At 40.3% G+C, this 23,585-nt stretch overlaps 1 long non-coding RNA gene across 1 annotated transcript; it reads left to right on the top strand.

The window, feature by feature from the left end:
* The first annotated feature begins 7,347 nt into the window (after positions 1-7,347).
* Positions 7,348-22,419, top strand: LOC140847258 (uncharacterized). Its single transcript, XR_012127080.1, has 3 exons — positions 7,348-7,441; positions 17,072-17,122; positions 22,314-22,419. It is a non-coding gene; the product is annotated as an uncharacterized lncRNA (long non-coding RNA).
* The last annotated feature ends 1,166 nt before the right edge of the window (positions 22,420-23,585 follow it).

The following is a 23,585-nucleotide window of genomic DNA, read 5'->3' as shown; positions in this document are numbered from 1 at the left end:
CCTATGTTAATGACTTTCCCCCACCCTCCCATCTATAAAAATCTTCCATTTTGTACAATTCCTGGGAGCATCTCTACTTGCCAGAGGAGATGCTGCCCGAGTCATGAATTGCTTAATAAAACCAATTAGATTTCCAAATTTGCTTGGCTGACTTTGTTTTTTAACACCTCCAATATTGCTCATCTCTCATACTTTTTGGTTGGGCAATCTGGTGCAGGGGGATTTGGCTACCAAAAATTTGTAGAAAATTTTTCAACAAGTAGTCTTAGTGGTTATACAAATTTTGATAATTTTGGTCCATCATGGAGCAAATTTTCAGTCTGCATCTTTATATTTTATCCATTTGTTGTAACTTTGTTTTCATTTCTAGTTATTTTCAGCCAACTTTGTACAATGATACATGTAACATGGAGAAGATGAAATATACTACTGCCTACACTGACGGCTGGCTGGAATGGCTGGAGAAGCAGGGGGAGAGGTGGCTGAGCTGCCACCCATCTGTGGAATGACGATCCATAGACCTGAGTCCCGGTCTCCGCCCTCACTGGGTGTGTGATCCTGTTTCCTCGTCTGTAATTAGGTTTATCAAGTCTGCCTGCCTTGTGTGGTCTTTGTGAGGATTAACTAAAAACAAAGTTGATAATACACTAAAACACACTTAACATATTTTGATAGTGTGATTTATAACAAGAAATATATATTTGGTCTTTGTCCCTGTTTCTGGCACAAAGTTCCTAAAACCCTTGGGATTTCCTAAGTGATAAGAAGGATAAAAGTGTCTTGATACTCAAACAAAGCCCTGGTAACCCAGCTGAGTTTATGCTGATGAGGTGATGTTTGGAAAACTCTCATATAACTACAGGAGGGGGGTGGTTTCCAGGGCAACCAACCATGTGATCAGAGGGTTTGAACTTCCAGTCCCCCCACTTTACCTCTGGTGAGAGGGGAAGGGCTGGAGGTTGAGTCAATTGCAAAGGGCCCATGATTAACTGCCCATGTAATGAGGTCTTTATAAAACCCCAGAAGGACAACGTTTGGCAAGCCTCTATGTTGGTGAACCAGAATGGATTCGTGTGCTGGGCCCCAAACTCCACAGGAACAGAAACTCTTGTGCTGGGGAACTCACATTCTACATCTTTTCCTTTGACTATTCACTTACATCCTTTAATGTCCTTTGTAATCTAGTAATCTAGTGAGTAAAATATTTCTGAGTTCTGTGAGCTGGTGTAGCCAATTAACTGAACCCAAAGAAGGGGTGGTGGGAACCTCTGATTTACAGGTAGGTGGTCAGAAGCAGAGGAGACAACCTGGACTTGTGACTGGCTCCTGAAGTGGGCGCAGTCTTGGGGCTGAGCCCTACACCTGTGAGACCTGATGTCATCTCCAGGTTATGGAGTCAGAATTGAAATAAGTTTTTGGGATACCTGCTCAGTGCCCATGGAGAACTGAGTCAATTTGCTTGATGGTGTTGGAAAAGACAATGGCCACATCAACAAGAAATACTAAATGCTGGTATTATTATTATTATCATTGCCATAGTGTGAGCACATTGTTAGTGAGAACAAAGTACCTATTCATGGATGACTTGCCTGTCTTACCATGAAATAATACTCTTTGTCTTTTTGTTTTCATTTTCTAAATGATATAATTCTGGGATTTTTTTTAACATGGTCTTAGGACCAATGAAGTATCAAGATATTTTACAGTTTGCAAAATTGAAAATGCTTTAGGCATATTTGACAGTAATTATTTACCTCTGAATGTCTGGGGGTTACAGGGGTAATGATGTAAAGCTGGGATTGGGGGACGGTTCTTCCAAGACCCCTCACTCCTGATTCTGAGGTGTAGACATGCTCCAGGGAGCAGGAGCTTGAGATGGCTGTCTGCAGTCAGAGTGCTGGCCTTTGGTAGGGTCACTGGTCCCTGTCCTTGGGAGCCAAGTGAGTCCAGAAGACACTAGAGATCATGGCACGTTTGTCTGGGGTCTAGCCTTCCTAATCATGTGTGTGTATTGGCAGTGTATTTCTTTAGAAGGTCAATGGAAGAAAACTAATCAGATCTTTATGCAGCCCTGTAGCTCTAAATTGTTCTTTTGTTATGGATACATGCAGGTTTGGAACAAGCCCCTGGCATAGTCTGCCCTCTGGGCCTTCCAAATGGTGCTCTGCTATTGCTGTGGACGGAACTGTCTGGCTGAAGCACAGACTGTCAGCTTTCTCCACTGTCAAGTCTCTCTCCATCCTGTCTCATACTGCCGTGTTTGCAAGGGAGGCAGTGCACGACCCACACTGAAGAGGAGGGAAGTTATGTTCCTTATTATTAAAGATGAAGTGTCTATAAGTTATTAGGACTTTTTCCATAAAGGAGATTTGCCCTTTCTCTCCCCATTTATAGATTTATTCAATCTTTTATATTGTTTGGCTCATGGATATTTATTTTAAACTTGGGTTATAATCCAACACTGTTTTGTTGCTCAAATAGCTCCAGCTTTGGCCGTTGGGGACTCTTTCAGTTGGCTGCTGTGTCCTGCGTCCCTTGACAGACCCCATCATGGCTTTGGTTTTGTTTTGTTGGGGTTTTATGTTTTTTGTCCCTTTCTTACTTTCCAGCACTGTAAAATATTCCAGGCTCATTGTGTATGTTTCCTGCTCCATGCCAAAACCAACCATTCTCCATGGAGTCCTTGTTCCTTTTATTGCAGAATGACATTAGAAATCAAGATCTGGCCACTAGGTATGCTCGTTGCTACTGGCATGTCACTGGCTCTAAGCCCTGTCAGCTGACACAGCAAGGAAATGTATGTGTGTATCATAGCCCAACTACAAACACATATCTGTAAGTACTTCTGCAGTCATTTTCATCTATATAAGCTCAATACGAGTTCATACTGATGTTTACAGCTCCAATCCATTACTGTATGGACCTTCCTAGCCCTCCTTCCTTTTGCTTATTGGCAAACACTCACTCCAGCAGGGGGTGTCCTGGCGCGCACCATGTGTCATCCATCCCTCGTTTAATTCTGCGGTATGTGTGCAGTGGAGTCGAAATTGTTGACTCGTTCTCTCCTGGAATACAACAGTGCCGTGTGCAGTTTCTTTTGCCTTTAACAGATTTAACTTATTTCTCAAGTCATTTAGGTCCTCACCTTTCCTCCCACCCCTGCAGGGAGATTGTTAAGTGCATTTGTAGCAGGGAGATTGTTTTTCAAGTTGTAGTTTCCATCCTGGGATTCCACAACTTCCTAAATTATTTTTGAAGTTTGCACAATTAATGTTCCTTCTTTGTGCTTTAAAGTTTATGGGGTTCTGATAAACATGTGTGTCACACATCTATCACAGACTATCATGGAGAATAGTTTCACTGCTCTAAAAATCTCCCATGCTTCAACTTCTCAAACACCTACCTCAAATTCCTGACAAACCCTGATCCTTTTACAATCCCTATAGTTTTGCCTTTCCAGAAAGTTATGTAAATGGAATCATACAGTATGTAGCCTTTTCATATAGGCTCTTATATCAAAAGGCACTTAAAGTTCATCCATGTCTTTTCATGTTTTTTAAAATTAATTAATTTAATTAAAGTATAGATGATATAGAATCTCATATTGATTTCAAGTATACAATACAGTGGTTCAACAGCAACCAACATTATTAAATCCTCATCCCAACTACTTGACTATCTGTCAACATAGGAAGATGTTACAGAATCATTGGCTATATTCTCTTTCTGTACTACTGTCACCATGACCAACTTATATTATGATTGAGAATTTTTGTGCCTCTTTATCTCCCTCACCCTCCCTCCTCATGCACCCACCCCAACCCCTCTCCCATGGTAACCACCCATCGCTTCTCAGTGTCAATGAGTCTACTGCTATTTATTTTTTTGTTTTTAGATTCCACAAATAAGTGAAATCATATGGTATTAATTTTTCTCTGTCTGGCTCATTTTATTTAGTGTAATGCCTTCTAAGTCCATCCATGTTGTTACAAATGATAGGATTTCTTTCTTTTTTATGGCTGAATAATATTCCATTGTGTATATGTACCACCTCTTCTTTATCCATTCATCTACTGATGGACACTTTGGTTGCTGCCATATCTTGGCTATTGTAAATAATGTGGCAATAAATATAGGGGTGCATATATCTTTTTAAATCAGGGATTTTGTTTTCTTTGGGTAAATTCCCAGAAGTAGAATTGCTGGGTTGTATGGTATTCCTAATTTTAGTTTTTGAGGTAGGCCTGTATTGCTCCATATTTCCCTGTTGGAACTGTTTTTGAGGCATCCCACAAATTTTCATTTTTATGTGTTTCCATGTATTGCTTGATTTCTATTTTGATTTTTTTTATTGATCCATTGATTATTTAGAAGCATGTTATTTAGCCTCTGTGTGTTTGTGGGATTTTTTTTGTTTCCTTCATGTAATTTATTTCTAGTTTCATACCACTGTGGTTTGAAAAGTTGCTTGATACAATTTCAATCTTTTTGAATTTACTAAGTCTCTTTTTGTGGCCTAGTATGTGATCTATTCTGGAGAATGTTGCATGTGTACTTGAGAAAAAAATTGTATCCTGCTGCTTTTGGGTGGAATGTTCTGTAGATATCTGTTAAGTCCATTTGATCTAATATGTTGCTTAGTGCCTCTGTTACCTTATTTATTTGCTCTCTGGATGATCTGTCATTGTTAGAAATGGGGTGTTAAAGTCGCCTCTATTTCTCCCTTTACATCTGTTAGCATTTGGTTTATATAATTTGGTGCTCCTGTATTGGGTGCATAGATATTTATAATGGTGATTTCCTCCTGTTGGACTGACCCCTTTATCATTATGTAATGTCCTTTTTTGTCTCTTGCTACTTTCTTTGTTTTGAAATCTATTTTGTCTGATAAAAGTAGTGCTAGTCCTGCTTTTTTCTTCCTATTATTTGCATGAAATATATTTTTCCATCCCTTCACTTTAAGTCTATGTATGTCTTTGGGTCTGAAATGAGTCTTTTGTAGGCAACATATAGATAGGTCTGGTTTCCTTATCCATTCTGCCACCCTATGTCTTTTGATTGGTGCATTCTGTCCATTTACCTTTAAGGTAATTATTGATAGATATGTATTATTGCCATTTTATTAATTGTTTTCTGGTTGCTTTTATAGTTCTTCTCTGTTTCTTTCTTCCTCTTTTACACTCTTCTCTTGTTATTTGACAGTTTTTTAGTGTTGTGATTGGATTTCTTTTTTCTAATGTTTTGTGTGTCTATTACAGGCTTTCGGTTTGTGGTTATCATAAGGTTCATGGATAGTTTCCTCAACATATAACAATCTACATTAACTTGATGGTCACTCTATTTCAAACACAGTCTAAAAGTATTTCTTTTCTTTTCTTCCTCCTCCTCCACACTTTATATTAGATGTCATAATGTGCACTTTTTTGTGTATCCCTTAACTGATTTTGTATATAGTTACTGTTACTACTTTCTTTTTCACTTTATACTTGCTTGGTAAATAATTGGTTACTACCTTTACTGTGGTTTATTTTCACTGATGAAAAGTACTTAGGCTTAAGAACATTTTCATGTACAGAAGTCCCTTTAACATATCCTATAAGGCCACTTCAGTGGTAGTGAATTCTTTGAACTTTCATTTACCTGGGAACTTTTTAATCTTTCCTTCAAAGTACTTAGGCTTAAGAACATTTTCATGTACAGAAGTCCCTTTAACGTATCCTATAAGGCCACTTCAGTGGTAGTGAATTCTTTGAACTTTCATTTACCTGGGAACTTTTTAATCTTTCCTTCAATTTTGAATGATAACCTTGCTGGGTAGAGGATTTTTGGTTGAAGGTCCTTTTGTTTCAATACATTAAATATTTCAAGCTACTCCCTTCTTGAAAATTTTCTGCAGAGAAGTCTGCTGATAATCTGATGTTTTATCCCTTATAAATAATCTTTGTCTCTCTAGCTGCTTTAAGTACCCTCTCTTTATCCTTAGTGCTTAATGCCTCTGTTACCTTATTTATTTGCTCTCTGGATGATGTGTCATTGTTAGAAATGGGGTGTTAAAGTCACCTCCATTTCTCCCTTTACATCTGTTAGCATTTGATTTATATAATTTGGTGCTTAATATTTGTCATTTTAATTATTAAATGTCTTGGTGGGGTTCCTTTTATTAGGGGCTCTCTGCTCTTCCAGGATCTGGGTGTCTCTTTCCTTCTCCAGACTGGGAAAGTTTTCAGCAATTATTTATTCAAAAAGACTTTCTACTCATTTGTTTCCTCTCCTTCTGGTACTTCCATCTGGCAAATATTGTTTTGTTTGGGGTTGTCACACAGCTCTCTTAGCATCTTCTCATTTCTAGAGATTCTTTTTCCTCTGTGTTCCTCAGCTTCATTGTTTTCTGTACTCTAATTTCCATTTCATTGATTGTCTTCCTTTATTTGCAGCAATCTATTATTCATTCCTTCCACTGTATATTTTATTTCAGGTACTGTGTGCTTCAGCTTTGAGGGGCTCTTTTTTAATACTTCTGTCTCTCTGTTGAAGTTCTCCCTGAGATCATCAATACTTTTCTGCAGTGAACATATTTATGACTGTTACTTTGAAATCTTTATCAAGAAGATTGGTTTCATTAAGCCTTCTTGATGGTGTTTATCCTGTACTTTTGTCTGGGGCATATTCCTCTGCTTTCTCATATTGTCTGTGTTTCTGCATTTCTTTCTTTGTATTAGGTAGATCTGCTATGCCTCCTCGTTCATACAGTAATGTCTTTATGAAGAAGGTGTCCTGTGGTGCCTTGAAGCTCAAGGCTCTTTACTTATTAGTGCCTTGTTCTCCTTTGTGTTGGAGCCATAATTTCTGTTGGTGGGCTGTGATGGGTCACCTTTCTGCCTGTCTGCCTGCTGTGGCTGATTTCAGTCTTTGGAGGATGGCAGTTTTCCTCATATGGACTTTTGTGAGTCATGCAGCCACTCTTCTGCTGGGATGGTTGTGGCTGGGGCCACCCTCTGCCTGCCTAACAGCTATGGTTACAGTGCTAGGACAATGGGTTGGGTGAAGTGGGTGCACAAGGGAGTGCAGCAGGGGGCTGGGCCACCAGCAATGAGGAAGGAGTGTTTGGAGCTGGCTCCTGCAGACACATCCTCAGTTAAGGTGAGACAGGCCAGGAAAGCTGGGAAAGCCTCCCTCTGCTTGCCAGGTAGCAAAATCTGTCTGCCTGCCAGTCAGCAAAGTCTGACCTCTGCTGGGCTGACAGCTGGTTGGGTGGGCAGGTGCACAAGGAAGTGCCTCAGGCCTGAGCCACCAGTGAAGGGGGTGGAGTGTGGGGTTGGCTTCTGCCAGTGCTTGTTCATTTGGGCTGAGGGAGGGCTGGAGAAGCATCTTCCACCTGCCCTTTCTCCTAAGGAGATAGCTCCCTATGACCCCTGCCCATCTGGCACCCTTCCCACTGCTGGTAAGTGTTCCAAACTGCTGCCTCTGTGTTAGGTCTCAGTGGGACTGATGGAGTGTGCCTGTCCTTCACAAACAGCCTGAGTCTCAGCCTCCCAGAGTGCTCCAACTCTCCTTGGTGTTCAGCCCTGTTATAATCACCAAAGACCAATGCAGTGTGGACTCATGTTCCCAGAGCAGATCCCCAGGGACAGATGTGCAGAGCTCCTGAGTAATTATCCCCTCCCAGCTCTGTTCCTCTCCCTCCTGCCTGTGGGCTGGGTTGAGGGAAAGACTTGGGTCTGCTAGTTTACCCTTCTCTGAATGGTCTTCTCTTCTTCACCTGGTTAGAAGGTCTGTTCTGCAGTCTTCAGGATGTTTTCAGGATTAGTTGTGTTTGCTGTAGTTGGTGTGTATATGGGAGGTTTCTGCTTTGTCATTCTACTCTACCACCTTCTTTCTTCCCTCCACCTTGCTCATTTCTTTTTATTGAATAATATTCCCTTGCATAGATAGACCACTGTTTGTTCATCCATTTACCTATGGAATAACATCTCCATGGCTTCCAGTTTTGGGTACTTATGAATAAAGCTACTATAAACATTCATGTGTGTATTTTGTGTGGGCACAAGTTTTCAGATAAGTTGGATAAATTCTTAGGAATGCAATGGATGAATTTTATGGTAAATCTACATTTTACTGTGTAAGAAACTGCCTAAATGTGTTCCAGTATGGGTGTTCCATCTTGCATTCTCATCAGCAATTGTTATTCTCAGTTTTGCAAGTTATGGCATCTCGCTGCTGCTTAATTTGAAATTCCCTAATGTCAAATAGTGTTGAAAATTTTCGTAAGACTATTTTCCACTTGTATATCTCTTTGGTAAAGTGTCTTTTCAGATTTTTTTACCCATTTTTTAATTATTTTGTTCTCTTATGGAGTTTTAAGAGGTTTTTGTCTGTTTAGAATACAAATTAGGTATGTTTTGCCAATACTTTCTCCACCTATGGCTTATCTTTTCATCTTTTTAAAAAAGCACTTTGAAGAATAAGAGTTTTTAATTTTAGTAAAGTTCAACATATTATTTGTTCTTTCATGAATCATTCTTTTGGTGTTGAATCTAGCAATTCTTTACCAAACCCAAGATTTCCTAGATAGTCTCCTATATTTTCTCTAGAAGTTTTATAGTTTCAGTATTTTACTTTTAAGTCTATGATCCATTTTGAATTAAGTACTGGTGCACTTGCCATATTTCTGAAACTGTTCTGATTCTAGTCTTGGAGGTGTGACTAGCTGCTAAATAAAATTGAAGATTTCATCACCAAGCAGATCTGGAATGTTAGGTTTATCAAGATTAAGCACATTCCTCACTGTAGAGTCAGATTCTTCAACATGCTCTTTGCCAGTTGGAATCTCCAAACCAAAAATATAGTGGTTACTGTTCCCAAATTTCTTCATTCCAAAAATATTGACCATATATCTCTGTTTTCCCAGTTGAGTCCTATTGCTAGGGCATAATTATTAATGTTTTCACTCTCAAATATGTTTTTGGTTTGGCAATTCACTTTATATTGACTCTAAACAGTAATACTTTTTTTCATGGAACACTTCTTCAGTGTCTCACAGGTCAGTTTTGGGAGTAAAAAGTTCCAATTTATTAGAATGGATTTCTGTTTTTTTTCTTACTCTCCTTATTCTTCTCACTTGAAGGAATCTGGATCTTCCCCTGACAGTACCATTTTCTTTAAGACCCTCTGTCCTAGAAAGCTACTCCTTCTTCACAACACAACAAGTAGGTTGGTACACCCTTTCTGTTGCTTCCAGACCCTTAGCCCTCTGTTAGCTTCCAATAACCTCTTTTGTTTTTATGTTTTTTCCTATCCTTAACCCATTTTTATTATATTTCTTGTCAATCTATAAGCACATACTAGAATGTCTTCAATATATTGTCCTTTATCTCCTTGTGATCATGTCTAACTCTCTCAGTGGCCCTGTGCACATGAACCTCAGCACCCACACTGATAATCTCCAACATGTTATGGCTTCATAATTTTGATTTTGCATCCCATTTCTCCCTTGGACCATTATTCAGAGCTACCTGTCATATGTGAACCTCTCTCCTAACCCATCCTTCTCATCAAACCTGCTCTCCATCACACCAGCTTGGCTAATCCCACCAAAGCCCCTGTTGTTGGGTGGCCATCTCTAGAATTCACTCCACTACTGCTCCCAGGAGAAAAACTCACAAAACTAGACTGATTTGTTCCATGTTTGACTGAGTTTCAGCCATGAACACTTTACCTGTTGACTGCATTTGCCCTTGGAGACATTGTTACAAATGATGATGAGGTTTCCAAAACACCATTGGCATCTGGTACCATGCACGTTATGCATTTACACATTGATTCGATGACCTCACCAATTGTAATAAACACTGTTCCTTGTAAATTCTAAATATTAGATACCCAAATTTACAAACAGAGCACAGTACATCCATTAAATATGATACTTTCAGAACTACGTATACTGTATAACTTAAACACATATGGTTTTTAATCAATTGCTAAATCACAACAATTGACATCAGATTTCTCAGTTAATTCTTCTTTTTCTAAGTAGACCTATGAATTGCTGGAAGTTACAATTTCTTTTAAAGCCATGTTTTCTCTTAGATATTCCTGGATAAACTCCACCTCTGCCTTCCCTCCCCTAGAAATAGGACATCTTAAAATTCTCAATTCTCTTTAGTTTTCTACTATCTTTATATTGGACAAAGAGGTATGTATTAGCTGTCACCTATTTCTAGTAAACTGAACCTACCTTTCCCAGGCTGAGTAGCTCAGAATCTTTACCAGGTTCTTCAATCAAAATGAATAGAATACATATGATTGTACCATTTAATGCTATTCACTTAAAATATAATAGTCAGGGAAGAATTTTTTCTTACTGCTTAACACAACTGTATAGCTGAATATTGCATACCCAGGACCAATCTTGTTGAATTAGACCTGTCCACAAACCAGGCTGGCACTGAATAAGGAGTTTTCCCTTCAGCTACAAATATGTCAACTGAGGGCACCTGAGACCAGATTAAGCACTAACACGAGCCTTCCTCATGCCACACAGAGTTAGAGGTCACAGTCTGTGAACCAGCCATGCACCCCCTTTCTCTGGGCAAATTCTACTTCCCTTGATTATACTGGAGCTGCTCAATGCAGAGCCACGCCATGTCAGGCCAAACCTAAGCTGTCCACCATTTTTCAGAGCTTGTGGCTAGGGGAGAATCTTTCTAGGGCTCAGAGGTCTCTGGTTCTGGAGGTGAGCCTATCCCTTATTTCCCCATAATCATGTGCCTCTGTGCTCTACTCTTTACTGTCCCAGAGGCCTGTCAGCCTGGCAAACCTCAAAACATGGTGGAGAACTAGAAAGGTGGGTGGAATCAATGCCTCCATCTTCTGAGTCAGAAATACATCAGCAAGGCCTTGTAGCACTTAGGGGCTTCCTCAGTGGCTACTGCTTTGTACTCTCCTGAAAGTTTTCGAGTGGTGATTCTGTTTTCCAGGGATGTCCAGCTAATGTGACCAGCATCAAAGACTGATGAAATAGTGTTCTGAGACAAAGGAGCCATTCAAAACAAAGAAGACAAAATGAGAATCATTTGCTCAAATGACAGGGTTTGTAAGAGTACTGGGGCCTAAATGCATGTTTTATTGGCTGTATATACAGAATTGTCATGGGTATGTCTTATTTTTTCCTTTTGACACATTGTCCTCTCCATATTTCCACTTTTCTTATAAACAGTTTCTCATTCAGTTTGTAAGGTGGAATTTTTAAAACAAAATTATAAGCCCATTAAAATTCGTTTTTATGTCAAGACCGTGCCTTGGTAAAATTCTCGTTTTGGAGGCTGTCAAACAAGGAGTGACCTTCTTACACTATCTCACACCTGTGAGCCACATCTGCACATGTGTCTGTACATTTTTCAGGAGACAGTGTGAGCCTGCCTGTGTAATCCCATCTTTGGGGATCAAGGTTTCCTAGGGTCAGGAGCAACTTTGGGGAAACCACATCTCACTTAAACCAGAGGAAAACTGGTGAGGGTTGCAGCATTTTAACAATTCATAAATCAGTTTATTTATAGTTATTATCAGTTATTTATTTATCTTTTTTTAAAGTACATTTTAGTTAACGAATCCATTTACACAGATATACATAAGAATTAATCTCAGGCATTTACAGTCCATCTTCACAAACCACAGCCTAATTCTTCTGTGCAGAGCTGCATTGCACGTGACTGTTGACTGAGAATGGCCTGGCTATTTACACACAGTACATGGGTTGTTTTTCATGTCTGCACCCTACAGTACACGTGGAGGCTAGGTGTGCCTGTGGCACTTCCCACATGAGCCTCCTGCCCAGATGTGTGGTTGGCTGGGATGATAATGCAAATTTTTAAAAACCCATAATTATGTTTCCTCACCTACTTGGTGGAGGACTAAGGTGAGGGCTGTGAAAGGTCATGGCGCGCCATCCTCTCAGACAGGAGGTGCACATTGCTGTGCTCAGACCAGTAGGACACTCGCAACTTGTTCTGTTCACGTGCACCTGCCTCACTCTCCTGAATTTGCACTTCAGTGTGTTGGGTCATTACTCTGAGGTCTCACTCAGGTGCTACAGAGGGGCACATAGTGGAGCCTGTCTTTGGGGAACCAGCCATGCACCCCCTTTCTTTGGGCAAATTCTACTTCCCTTGATTATACTGGGGCTGCTCAATGCAGAGCCATGCCATGTCAGGCCAACCAGAATGTCCCATCCCTCTGGCCATGGGGCTGGTTTAGGTGAGCACAGGGAACTCTAATGAGCCCTTTCAGAGTCTTACTAGAGTTTTCAAACTTAAGAGTGAGAAAAGGGGCTTCGGCTTTTATGTCATAAATTGGAGGCTTCTGGTGGCCACTTTGCCTGCAGAAGAAAACGCAGGTAAAAAGCTCGATAGAGGCAGGGAGAGATGACAGACAGTGTTCCTTAGGCTTGGGGTCCACTATATTTTAAAGAAATCTACTCCATGAGAATGAGCACTGGCTGCACATTCTCTACAGATTGTTCCCATTAGCTTTGCTAGCCCTGGCCCTGGCCCGTTAGGTCACAAGCAAGTAAGATTTTATTGTGAAATTGTTTAAACATGTATATATATAAAACATATATTTCTGTGTGTTTATTTTTAATGTGTATGTATGTGTTTTACAAAATCTGAAAACTGTTCTTCATGTATCTGACAGACATTTTATTGCCCCTATGGTATGCCAGGCACCGTGCTAGGCCCTGATGAAGGAAATATCCGGAGTCCTTTTCTTTATAGAGTTTATAGTCTAGGGAGAACACATGTTTAATTGTAAAATCTACCAAACCACATAGTCCAAATACAAATTGTGTTTAATGTTTGTGATCTATTTATCTCAAAAGAATATGGTCAGAGAGTCAAAGTAGCCACAAATATGGGTCCTGCTTTTGTTTCTGAACAGGGATGGAAATGTACTTGAAGTCATGACTTTGGGTCACGTCATCTTTATTTCCATTGTACCATCTTTATTTACCTGCTGGTTGTTCTGTGTTCAAGCAAGCATTACATTCCAATGAGTAGTGACAACTATCTGTTAAGATTTAACTGATGCTTAAGTTACCTTACTATTCAGGGAGAAGATACTTTTGTTTTGTTTTGTTTTATTTTTAAGCAAGGTTTAATTAAACAGCATCCAGAAGAAAGAAATGTACCAAATAATCCAACCTGAGGCCAGATTATGCATTGAAGAGTGGGAAAAATAATCAGAGCTAACTGGGAGGGAAGCACTATAATCAGAACATAACTCCAAAATAAATCATACAATAATTTACTTTTTTATAAGAAACTGATCCACATGCAGACAGAGATGGACATACACACACACACACACACACACACACACACACACACACACACACACACATTCTTCACACACATCACTCTAGTCTTTTATTCAGTGTTGTCTACAACTTCTATGCTGGTCACTGTGAAAAAGGACAAAGGTTTGATGTGAGAAAAGAAGGCTTGGCTCCTCTGCCACCAGTGGAGTGATGTTTAAGACAATTAGAGAGGAAACCCACTGAGTTGTTCAGAAACAAAAGTAGAAAGAAGTAAACTTGACAAAATATCAAGTCAGGCAAATTTTTAATCTAAATGATCTAATCTAATAAAAATGTCCTTAGTATCCTCATTTTAACCAGTACATACTTGTCTCATTTTTCCGATAGAAAAATGCATAATATATATCAATCATTTCTCATGTGGTAACAAAATGTGTGGGACAAAAAAAATGTGACTTGTATTATCCATTAACGTCAGACTGCAACTAATTTTGTTTTCTTTGACTCATCTTTAATGTGCAAAACTGACTTATAAAAGTAAATGGGTGGAGACTCTTACACATCTTATGATGGAAGTGGTCCTCCTATTACAGAAGTCTTTGGAAAAAAGTCTTTCCTACAGATTTGTTTTGTTTTGGTTGCATCTTTCTGGTGTCAGGACTTGGATGGAGTGCTGCCTGCCTCTGGGGTCTCACTCTCTCCTCACAGAGCCTGGCCTCAGCCATCTTAGAGGCAAAGGGAATGAACGATCACAATGGCAGGGTCTGAAGACCCCAGGTCGCCTCTTCCCGCGGACACACTGCAACTACAGCTCCATATGGAACAGTGCTCTCTGAGAAGGATCTGCAGGCAAGCAGAACAGCTCTTCAGCAGAAAAGATAATAGATACAAAGAAAAAGCATGCATAGGAAGGGCAGAGTCCTGGTATAGTCAGGACCCACATCCGCAGTGCAATGACCCACAAGCAGGAGGATAATGGATATGCAGAGTCATCCCTATGGAGTGCGGAGCTCAAGCCCCACATCTGGCTCCTCAGCCCAGAGGACTCGAGCTGGGAGGATGAGCCCCCCATAAGGTTTGGTTTGAAAATCGGCAGCGTTTAACTCCAGGAGAGCCAGGGGGCTATAGGAAAACAAGCCTCCTCCCTTAAACGGCCCATGCACAATCTCTCCAAGACCCAGCTCAGAGGCAGCAGTTTGAAAAGCAACGGGATTATGTGGGAAGGAGGTTTATTGATGAATTTTAGGGCATGAACTGGAAGTGCAGGGGTCTGAGGAACTTACTCCAGGAACAGAAGCGCTCGTGGCTCCATTTTTTTCCCTCACCTTCTCTTTGACACTCCCCATCTACCTTGCTAGCACTGCTCATCCTGCCTCGGTGACCCACTGCAGCCCTGCCCAGTCCCATCCACCTGCCCTGGTAGATGCCTCTGAGAGTGGCTCCTGACCCACCACACCTGGCAGGTGACCTAAGGAGCATCCCCCACCTGCCACAACAAGTGTGCAGCCTCAGGAGGACTGGTGGACCCCAAAGTAGTCCTCACCTTGTCCTACCTGGTGGGCAGCCTCAAAAGTGGACCTTAGCCCAGCATACGCAGCAGGTGGCCTCAGCCAGGACTGGCACCCCACCCCAGCAACCTGGTGAGCAGCCTCTGCTGGGATGGGCACCCACCCCACGTAGCTCCCACCCTGGGAAAGCCGTCCCACTGTAGCACTGGACTTCAGCTCCCAGCAAGTTCACTCTGGATTCAGTGAGACCAGAAAACAATGGAACATTGGAACAAGGGCTCATACCGAGCTTTGTTTTTGGGTGGCAGGTTGAACTCTATAGTCATGTCCACATCCGTGGATCTGCACGTGCATGCAGCAAGTCTGCAATCCAAACCTGCAGAGAGCATGGGGCAGAGGTCTTTATGCAGCAACACAGACACCGGTGGTTTATTGCCCACGTGTGTGAGCTTGGCCTGCGTAGTAGGCCGAGTGCTACATAAACATGAGAAGCATTGCATACGCTCAGCGGGCAAGCAGCTCAGGGTCCGGCAAGCACCCCGGCCACGGGAACTTCCATTTTCCCCACACCCCCGTGTGGCTGGGCCTCACAGTCAGCCACACTGCTGCTTGTGCTCTTCAGGACACTGGTCTAGGTCACCTGTCAGTTTTTAAGCATACAATGATTTACAGAATTCTTTTATTATCTTAACAGCTCTGTGTCTGTAGTGTGTTCCCCCTTTCATGCATGTTATTGGTAAATCATATTTCTTCTCTCTGTCTGTCTTTATTTTGGTTAACTGGGACTGTGGTTTTTTGATCTCCGTGTTAATTTTTTTGCCTTTCCCTTCCCCCTTTCTACCAAATGACCTCAGTAAAGACTCCAAACTGATCTATTGAGGTTGATTTGGGCTCAAGCATCTCCCTCAAAGATTAATTTTTTTGTTTGAGTAAAGTAATTGAGAGACTAAGAGATATGTACCTGTGGCAATACCCTCTCTTTTGGGGAGTGGAGGGGCTGGGGTGTCTATTTATACTTAGGCACATGAGGTATTTTAAAGCATCTGACACACAGTAAGCACTCAGTGTCTGAATATGTAAGTAAAGTACATGAAGTTAAGCTAGTAACAAAAATCCTAAAATAATATAAAATCTCTATAATTTATCACACTTGTAAAAAAAATGAACAAAATAAGACATAGTTTTCATGAAGATTATGGGCAGATTTAAATAGAAGCTGAGAAGCTGACACCACCAGGTCTTCCAATCAGAGGTGTCAAACGCGTGGGTCTTCTGGAAATCCATCAGGGTCTGTTTTGGGCTTGGGTACCCTCATTTAAAGAGTCAGATGAAAGTAGCCATACATTTCTGGGTCAGACATCTAATGAGTGACATTAGACCTGAGAGGATTGCTTTGTGCTTTTGAAGTGACAGGAAATGCTTTCCCTTTAGAAATATGGATGTGACCAAGGCAAGTACCCATCCCTAAACAGTCGTCACTTCGCATGTCACCAGGTCCTGTCTGGTGAGTGAAGGTTAGAAGTAGGTTGCTTTCCTAGCCACAAAGTGACTTTCATATATATATATACATGTATATATATATGTGTGTGTGTATATAGCGTGTATCTCAATATAATTAATGTATTACACACATTTCATTGTACAAGACTACCTTGACTGCAGAGTGGGTTTGTTTGCTTTTCTGGTAGTGAAGCTGGTTTTGAGTTGTCCAATCTCTCTGCCTGTTAGTGACTGTGACCCCAGACCTCAGGCCTCGAGCACTGGGTGGGCCCCAGGTTCGCTGGTTCCGGTTGTGAGACTAGAGCCATCCGCAGGGTTTCCAAGATGCCTCGTATGCCTTCTGCACATTCTTTTTCACCTCTGTCTCGCTCCTGCTCAGATATAGTCCCTGTTCACTCCCACAACATCTGAATGATGTGTACTGCATCTTTACTGGTTCCAGAGAGAACTTCATCAACATCTACATTAATTTTAACAAATCTTTAGGGAGCATATATGCCCTTTCCCATATAAAACCTTCTAAAAAGATTTCCCTAAGCAACTCCATCTCTCCTCATCAGACTCTGAGAAGTAACTAAAGAGAATCTAATTAATGAATTAAGGATAAAATCATAGACACACTTTTTTTCCCCAAAATTAATAAACACGGTTCAATTAATAAACATAGGACAGCTTATAAAACCTTGTCCCATGCAGAGTGGCTCCCATCTAAACTCCGCCGTCCTAAATGCCTGACTTCTGTCCCAAACAGAGTGCTGCGATTTCCTCCTGCACAGATGCTCCATTCCCTGAGAGGAGTTTGGTGAGTACAATTTCTTTCCTCTTCACATGAGAAAGCAAAACAGCTCGAGATAAGATAAAAAGAAGGTCAAACTGATTCTGGGGTGGCAGAGGACTCTGTTCTGCATCGAGAGGAGTAAGATCCATGGAAGGAGAACTTGAATGCTCAGGGTGGTCTCTGGGTATTCAGGTAGGGTAAGTCATTGGAACGACCCAGCCAAGACAAGGGGTGTTAGACTTCTGGTGGATGGGGCTTTTAGAGCTGAAGTTAGTTCTAGGGGAGCCTCAGACATTGGATGGTATTCTGGGCGGGAGGAGAAGAAAAGCGGAGTCTCTGAATCTTTATTATATTTGCTTCTCGGTTTTGAACTTTAGGTCACATGTGGATTTACTCTTATGAACGAGTCAAGCCATTGAGTTTACTGAACCCAACAGCTCCAGAGGAAGTCGTGACTTTATTATATGGAAACTGTTTTATTGGCTTTCCAAAAAAAAAAAAAGCCATTTTTTTAAAAGCTTGAGCTGTATTGCAAATAAAGAAATTGCAATTGTGCTAATTTCATTTTCATAAAAATGTGTAAAGCTATAGTACTAGAGTTGCTCACTAATTCTACTGCCCAGTAGTTCTAGGACTTCCCAGACCAGGGTCAATTCTTTTCCCTTGCTCCTACAAATAACCTGACAACCCCTCTTAACACTGGAGAGGTATTACTGTTTCCTTATTTCCTTAGTAACAATGTTTCCTATGTTCATTATTTTTTTCCTACATATTTAATGCTAAGAGTCACATACACCCTATGTTCATTACAGCATTATTCACAATAGTTAAGAAACAGATGCAACCAAATATGCCTCTAAGTGAATGGATGATGAAGATGTGGCACATATATGGAATATTACTCAGCCATAAAAAAGGATGAGACCTTGCCTTTTGCAACAATATGCAAGGACCTAAAGGAGCCAAAAAGTTTAGACTAAGTGAAATAAGTCAGGCAGAAAAAGACAAATACCATATAATTTATATATGGAATATAAAAATTTCATTTGTATATGGAATATAAAAAGCAAAACAAATGAACAAAACAGAAGGATTCCTAAACACAGAGAAAAGACTGGTGATTGCCATGGGGAGGGAGATGAAGGGTGGGTGAAATAGGTGGAGGGGATAATGTGGTACAAACTTCTAATTATAAAATAAGTTAGTCATGGGAATGGAAGTACAGCATAGGGAACACTTTTGTATGTTGACAAATGGTAACTATACTTATGGTGAACATTTAATAATGTATATAATTATTGACTCACTATTGTACATCTAAAACCAATATAATATTGTCTGTCAACTATATTTCAACTAAAAAAGAAAACAGTAAGAAAACAGAATGTAAGAAGAGGAAGCGCAGAGGGTAACATAAATTGTCGAATAGACACCTGGGCTTGGATCCCCTGTGCAGTCTAATCTGGGAGGAAATGAAGGGAAGTGAGTTCCACTGAATGGGGCCACTGGTGTCAATGGGGCAGCACCTGCAACATATTGAGGGCCCTCATTTAGAGTTGTGAAGAAATTATTTCCACAAACAGACGTAAGAAGTGTCAAAACTGGCTCTCCAATTTGGAAGAAAATTAAGTGAGAGTCCTAACAAATTGCATGACATAAGTAAACCCACATGGATTTTAGAGCTAACTGTTAACTAAAAACTTTTTGCAAATTGTCGTTTTGGAGATTTCACCAGACTGTTGGCTTCTAGTCTTTCTTTCATTTTGTTTTATTTTATTTCATTTATTTGCAAAAGTCAAGTTATTTTGCTTAGCTGGTTATCAGATTCCCTTGCTAGAGGTAATATGGCCCAGAGCAGCTGGGGCCTGTGTTTCTGAGTCCTCTCTGCTCCAGGGCCATTCCCAGGGGCTACCACCTTTAAATGTTTGAATATGTTTGCTGGTAATCTCAATTCTGGTATTATGTTTATGCCATTGCTTTATCCACATAGGACATTATATATTGGCTCTCTAGTATGACATCAGAGGCTTTAGTTTCCTCTGCACTAACATTACTCCTCAAACTGTCTAGTTGCAGAAAATCATAGTGACCTTAGGTCCTCAGTGTGAATCTCCATGTTTCATCCCCACAACATGAAGCATTTGTTATTCACACCCCATTAATGTAGAGAAAGATACTTACACCCCTATTCTTCCCCCCAACTCTCCTCCTCATATTCACCTCCATAGGAATGTGGATGACTCACATGTTCATATTCCCTCTTGGACAAACATACTTATGTCTGCTGTGTTTTGCTGAAGCAAACCAATGAGAGCATTTAGATGATTATGACTATGTAGCTGCTGTTACAGACAGAGCCGGGCTGAGTACCTAGTGCCATTTCCTTCCCTGTGCGCCAGTGGCTTGGCCTTAGAGTGCTGGAAGGGCCTGTATCTGCTGCCCTGCCAGCTGGTTTCCCTTCTTCATCAATATGTCAGAGTCTCCACACATCTCTGCTGATTTTCTGTTTGCATTTTCTCTCCTACAATCTGCCTATGGTTCTCTTTTGGAGAAATGTTAATTTTTTTCCTTATTATATCTAGGTGCTCTTTAGATATTCTGATTATGATGGGTTTATGGTATTTATATTTATACACTAACTTTAGTTTTGAAGGAATCAGATTTCTTAATCTCTTCTTTTAAGAACAGTGCTGCTTAAATATGAGGGGATTGCTTTCCTCAGAGTCATAAAGATGGTCTCCTACCTTTCCTTCCAAGGAGTTTTGTTTTCAAACTAACTCTAAAATTCATCTGGGATTTACTCTTTTTTTTTTAATTTTTTAATTTTGATATCATTAATGTACAATTACTTGAACAACATTATGGTTACTAGACTCCCCCATTCTCAAGTCCCCCCCTCCACACATACCCCATTGCAGTCACTGTCCGTCAGTGTAGTAAGATGCTATAGAATCACTACTTGTCTTCTCTGTATATACTGCCTTTCCCATGCCCCCCCCCAACACATTATGTGTGCTAATTGTAATGCCCCATTTTCTGCTTTATCTCTCCCTTCCCACCCACCCTCCCCAGTCCCTTTCCCTTTGATAATTGTTAGTCCATTCTTGGGTTCTGTGATTCTGCTTCTGTTTTGTTTCTTCAGTTTTTGCTTTGTTGTTATACTCCACAGATGAGTGAAATCATTTGATGCTTGTCTTTCTCCGCCTGGCTTATTTCACTGAGCATAATACCCTCTACCTCCATTCATGTTGTTGCAAATGGTAGGATTTGTTTTCTTCTTATGACTGAATAATATTCCATTGTGTATATGTGCCACATCTTCTTTATCCATTCATCTACTGATGGACACTTAGGTTGCTTCCATTTATTGGCTATTGTAAATAGTGCTGCAATAAACATAGGAGTGCACATGTCTTTTTCAAACTGGGCTGCTGCACTCTTAGGGTAAATTCCTAGAAGTAGAATTCCTGGGTCAAATGGTATTTCTATTTTTAGTTTTTTGAGGAACCTCCATGCTGTTTTCCACAATCATTGAACTAGTTTACATTCCCACCAGCAGTGTAGAAGGATTCCCCTTTCTCCACATCCTCACCAATATTTGTTGTTGTTTGTCTTTTGGATGGTGGCCATCCTAACTGGTGTGAGGTGATAACTCATTGTGGTTTTAATTTGCATTTCTCTGATGATTAGCGATGTGGAGCATCTTTTCATGTGCCTGTTAACCATCTGTATTTCTTCTTTGGAGAAGTGTCTGTTCAGCTCCTCTGCCCATTTTTTTAATTGGCTTATTTGCTTTTTGTTTGTTGAGGTGTGTGAGCTCTTAATATAACTTGGATGTCAACCCTTTATCAGATATGTCATTTATGCATATATTCTCCCATCCTGCAGGATGTCTTTTTGTTCTACTGATGGTATTCTTTGCTGTACAGAAGGTTTTTAGTTTGATATAGTCCCAGTTGTTTGCTTTTGTTTCCCTTGCCTGGGAAGATATGTTGGGATTTACTCTTATAAATGATATGAGTTAGAGATCTCACTTCATTTTCTTTCCAAATGGGTAGCCAATTTAAGGTCCTGTATTTACTGAATAATCTTTTTCCTTTCTGATTTTAAATGACATCTTTATCATATATTATATCAAATTCTCAAATTAATAATCATGCTCTTTGGGGCTACCCTGTTCCAGGGAACTGCTGATTCTTATCAATACTATGTTGTGTAATCTCCATGGTTTTCTAAAATGTTTCAATATCAGAGAGTTAGTTTTCCTATTTGTCTTAATTTTAATCATTGTCTTAGCTCTACATATTTATCCACAGAAGCTTTGGAAGTACTTTATCTGTTTCTACTAAAGATTCATAATACCCTCTAGGTCCATCCATGTTATTGCAAATGGAATCCCATTGAATCTACAGACTAGTTTGGGGGAGAAATGGTGTCTTCCCCTGTATTGCTTCTACCTGTACATGAACATCATCTCTTGGCCCATTCACTTAGCTATTCACACACATCTTTTAATAAAGTTTTATCATTTTCTCCATAAAGTTCTTGGCATCATTTTACTGGCATCTTGTGAGGAAGGAGAGGCAAATCATAAACAATTAATTAAAAAAATATGTTTTTATATGCAAGTGACACCACCAGATACGCAATGTGCTTAGCTTTGGTAACTTACATAAGTGATGGCTAAACACACTGGGTTAATGGATATTTCTTGCAGGATGATTTGTCTTCAACTTGAGGAGTAAAAAACTTAGGCACTTACAGTGTGTTACCTAGTATCTTATATGGAAAGGATCCTATTAATCCATTCAAGAGAGAAAACATTCCTAAGCTGTCGTTGAAATCCCCAAGTAGGAGTATTACACCTGATAATTCTTATTCACAAAGAATCCCGCAAGTGTTATTTTTCACAATCTAGGATGCCTTTGGCAATCCTTTACCAAAGAGTAGTCCTATGTAATTTCTTTCCTTAAAATAAAGTAACCCATGTGTGGAATACTTTTTCTAAGTTTGGTTTCATACATGACATTTTACTTCATAAACTTCCAAGCACTTATTCTGTGCCACACTATTATAAGTGTTTTCAAATAAACATGAATTCATTTAAGTCTTAAAACTAACTGGGAAGGAAAGCAATTTTATTATTGAATTTGAATTATCAAATTTAAATGGTTGCCTAAGTCAAAGGAATGTAACCTATTTTCATTTAAAGTAGATTAAATGAAATTTTAAGAAGGAATGAGAGATCCTACAACAGTGTGGTGAGCCTGAAGCATCCCCTACACAACAGACACCAGAGAGACTGCATGAGAAGGTAAGGGAAGTTGCTGCCCCCTGCCCCTTGCTCCCCAGGACAGTGCAGCACCATGCAGAGGCCTTCCCTGAGCCTCCAGTTCCGCCAGTGGGTAAAGGGAACTTGGGAGAGCAATCACCTCCTCAGAATTTTCTTTGTAGGAGCCCCTATTTTGACCTTGCCCCATGTGGATTGCAGGGGAATCTGTGGGGCTCAACCACAGGGAATTGGACTGTGATGAAAAAGGAGGGGCAAAACAACAAATGCTGGCTAGAATGAAGAGAAATAGAAACTTGCCTACACTGTTGACGGGACTACAAATTGGTGCAACTGCTGTGGAAATCTGTATAGAGGTTCCTCAAAAAACCTAAAATAGAAACACCATTTGACTCAGTAATTCCACTCCTAGGAATTTACCTGAAGAAAACCAAATCCCTGATACAAAAAGACATATGCACCCCTATGTTTATCACTGTACTGTTTACAGTAGCCAAGATGTGGATGCAACATACGTGTACAGCAATAAATGAATGAAGAATATGTGGTACATATACACAATGGAATATTATTTGGCCATAAAAAGAAAAGAAATCCTGTCATTTGAAGCAACATTGATGGATCTAGAGGGTATTATGCTCAGTGAAATAAGCCAGGCAGAGAAAGACTAATGCCATATGATTTCAGTTATTTATGGAATATTTAAAAAAAGCAAAATAGAAGGAACCATCTAGTAAGCCTGACAAGAGATTCTGGACAACTGTGAAACCCATCCTACAGCCTCACTTGGGCAGGGAACAAGCTAGCAGGCCTATCCAGCTGTTCTTACCTACTGGCATCCCCCACCTAAGAGATCAGTTACCTTGCCTCCAAAACAGACCCTAATAGCAGTCCCTGAAGGATGCTACCAGCAGACACATACAGAAACCCAGACTGAGATGAATGGTGGAGAACAGTCTCCATCAAAGTAGAGCTGCAAAGTTTGGAAGAAGAAGCCACTTACTCAGGTGTCAGATGTCAGTTTAGGGGATCAAGACTCACACACACACACACACACACACACACACACACACAGAACAAGTAAAGTGTGACACCAGCAAAGGGAACTAATGAAGCTCCAACAGTTCATCCTGTGGAATCTGAGATCTATGAACTATCAGACAAGGAATCCAGAAAAATCTTCTAAAGAAGTCTCGT

This window comes from Manis javanica, chromosome 18 (genome assembly GCF_040802235.1).
Source record: "Manis javanica isolate MJ-LG chromosome 18, MJ_LKY, whole genome shotgun sequence".
In the NCBI taxonomy this organism is placed as follows: domain Eukaryota; kingdom Metazoa; phylum Chordata; class Mammalia; order Pholidota; family Manidae; genus Manis; species Manis javanica.
Note: the sequence above shows the minus strand (reverse complement) of the source record. Positions and strands in the feature narration are given on the sequence as shown.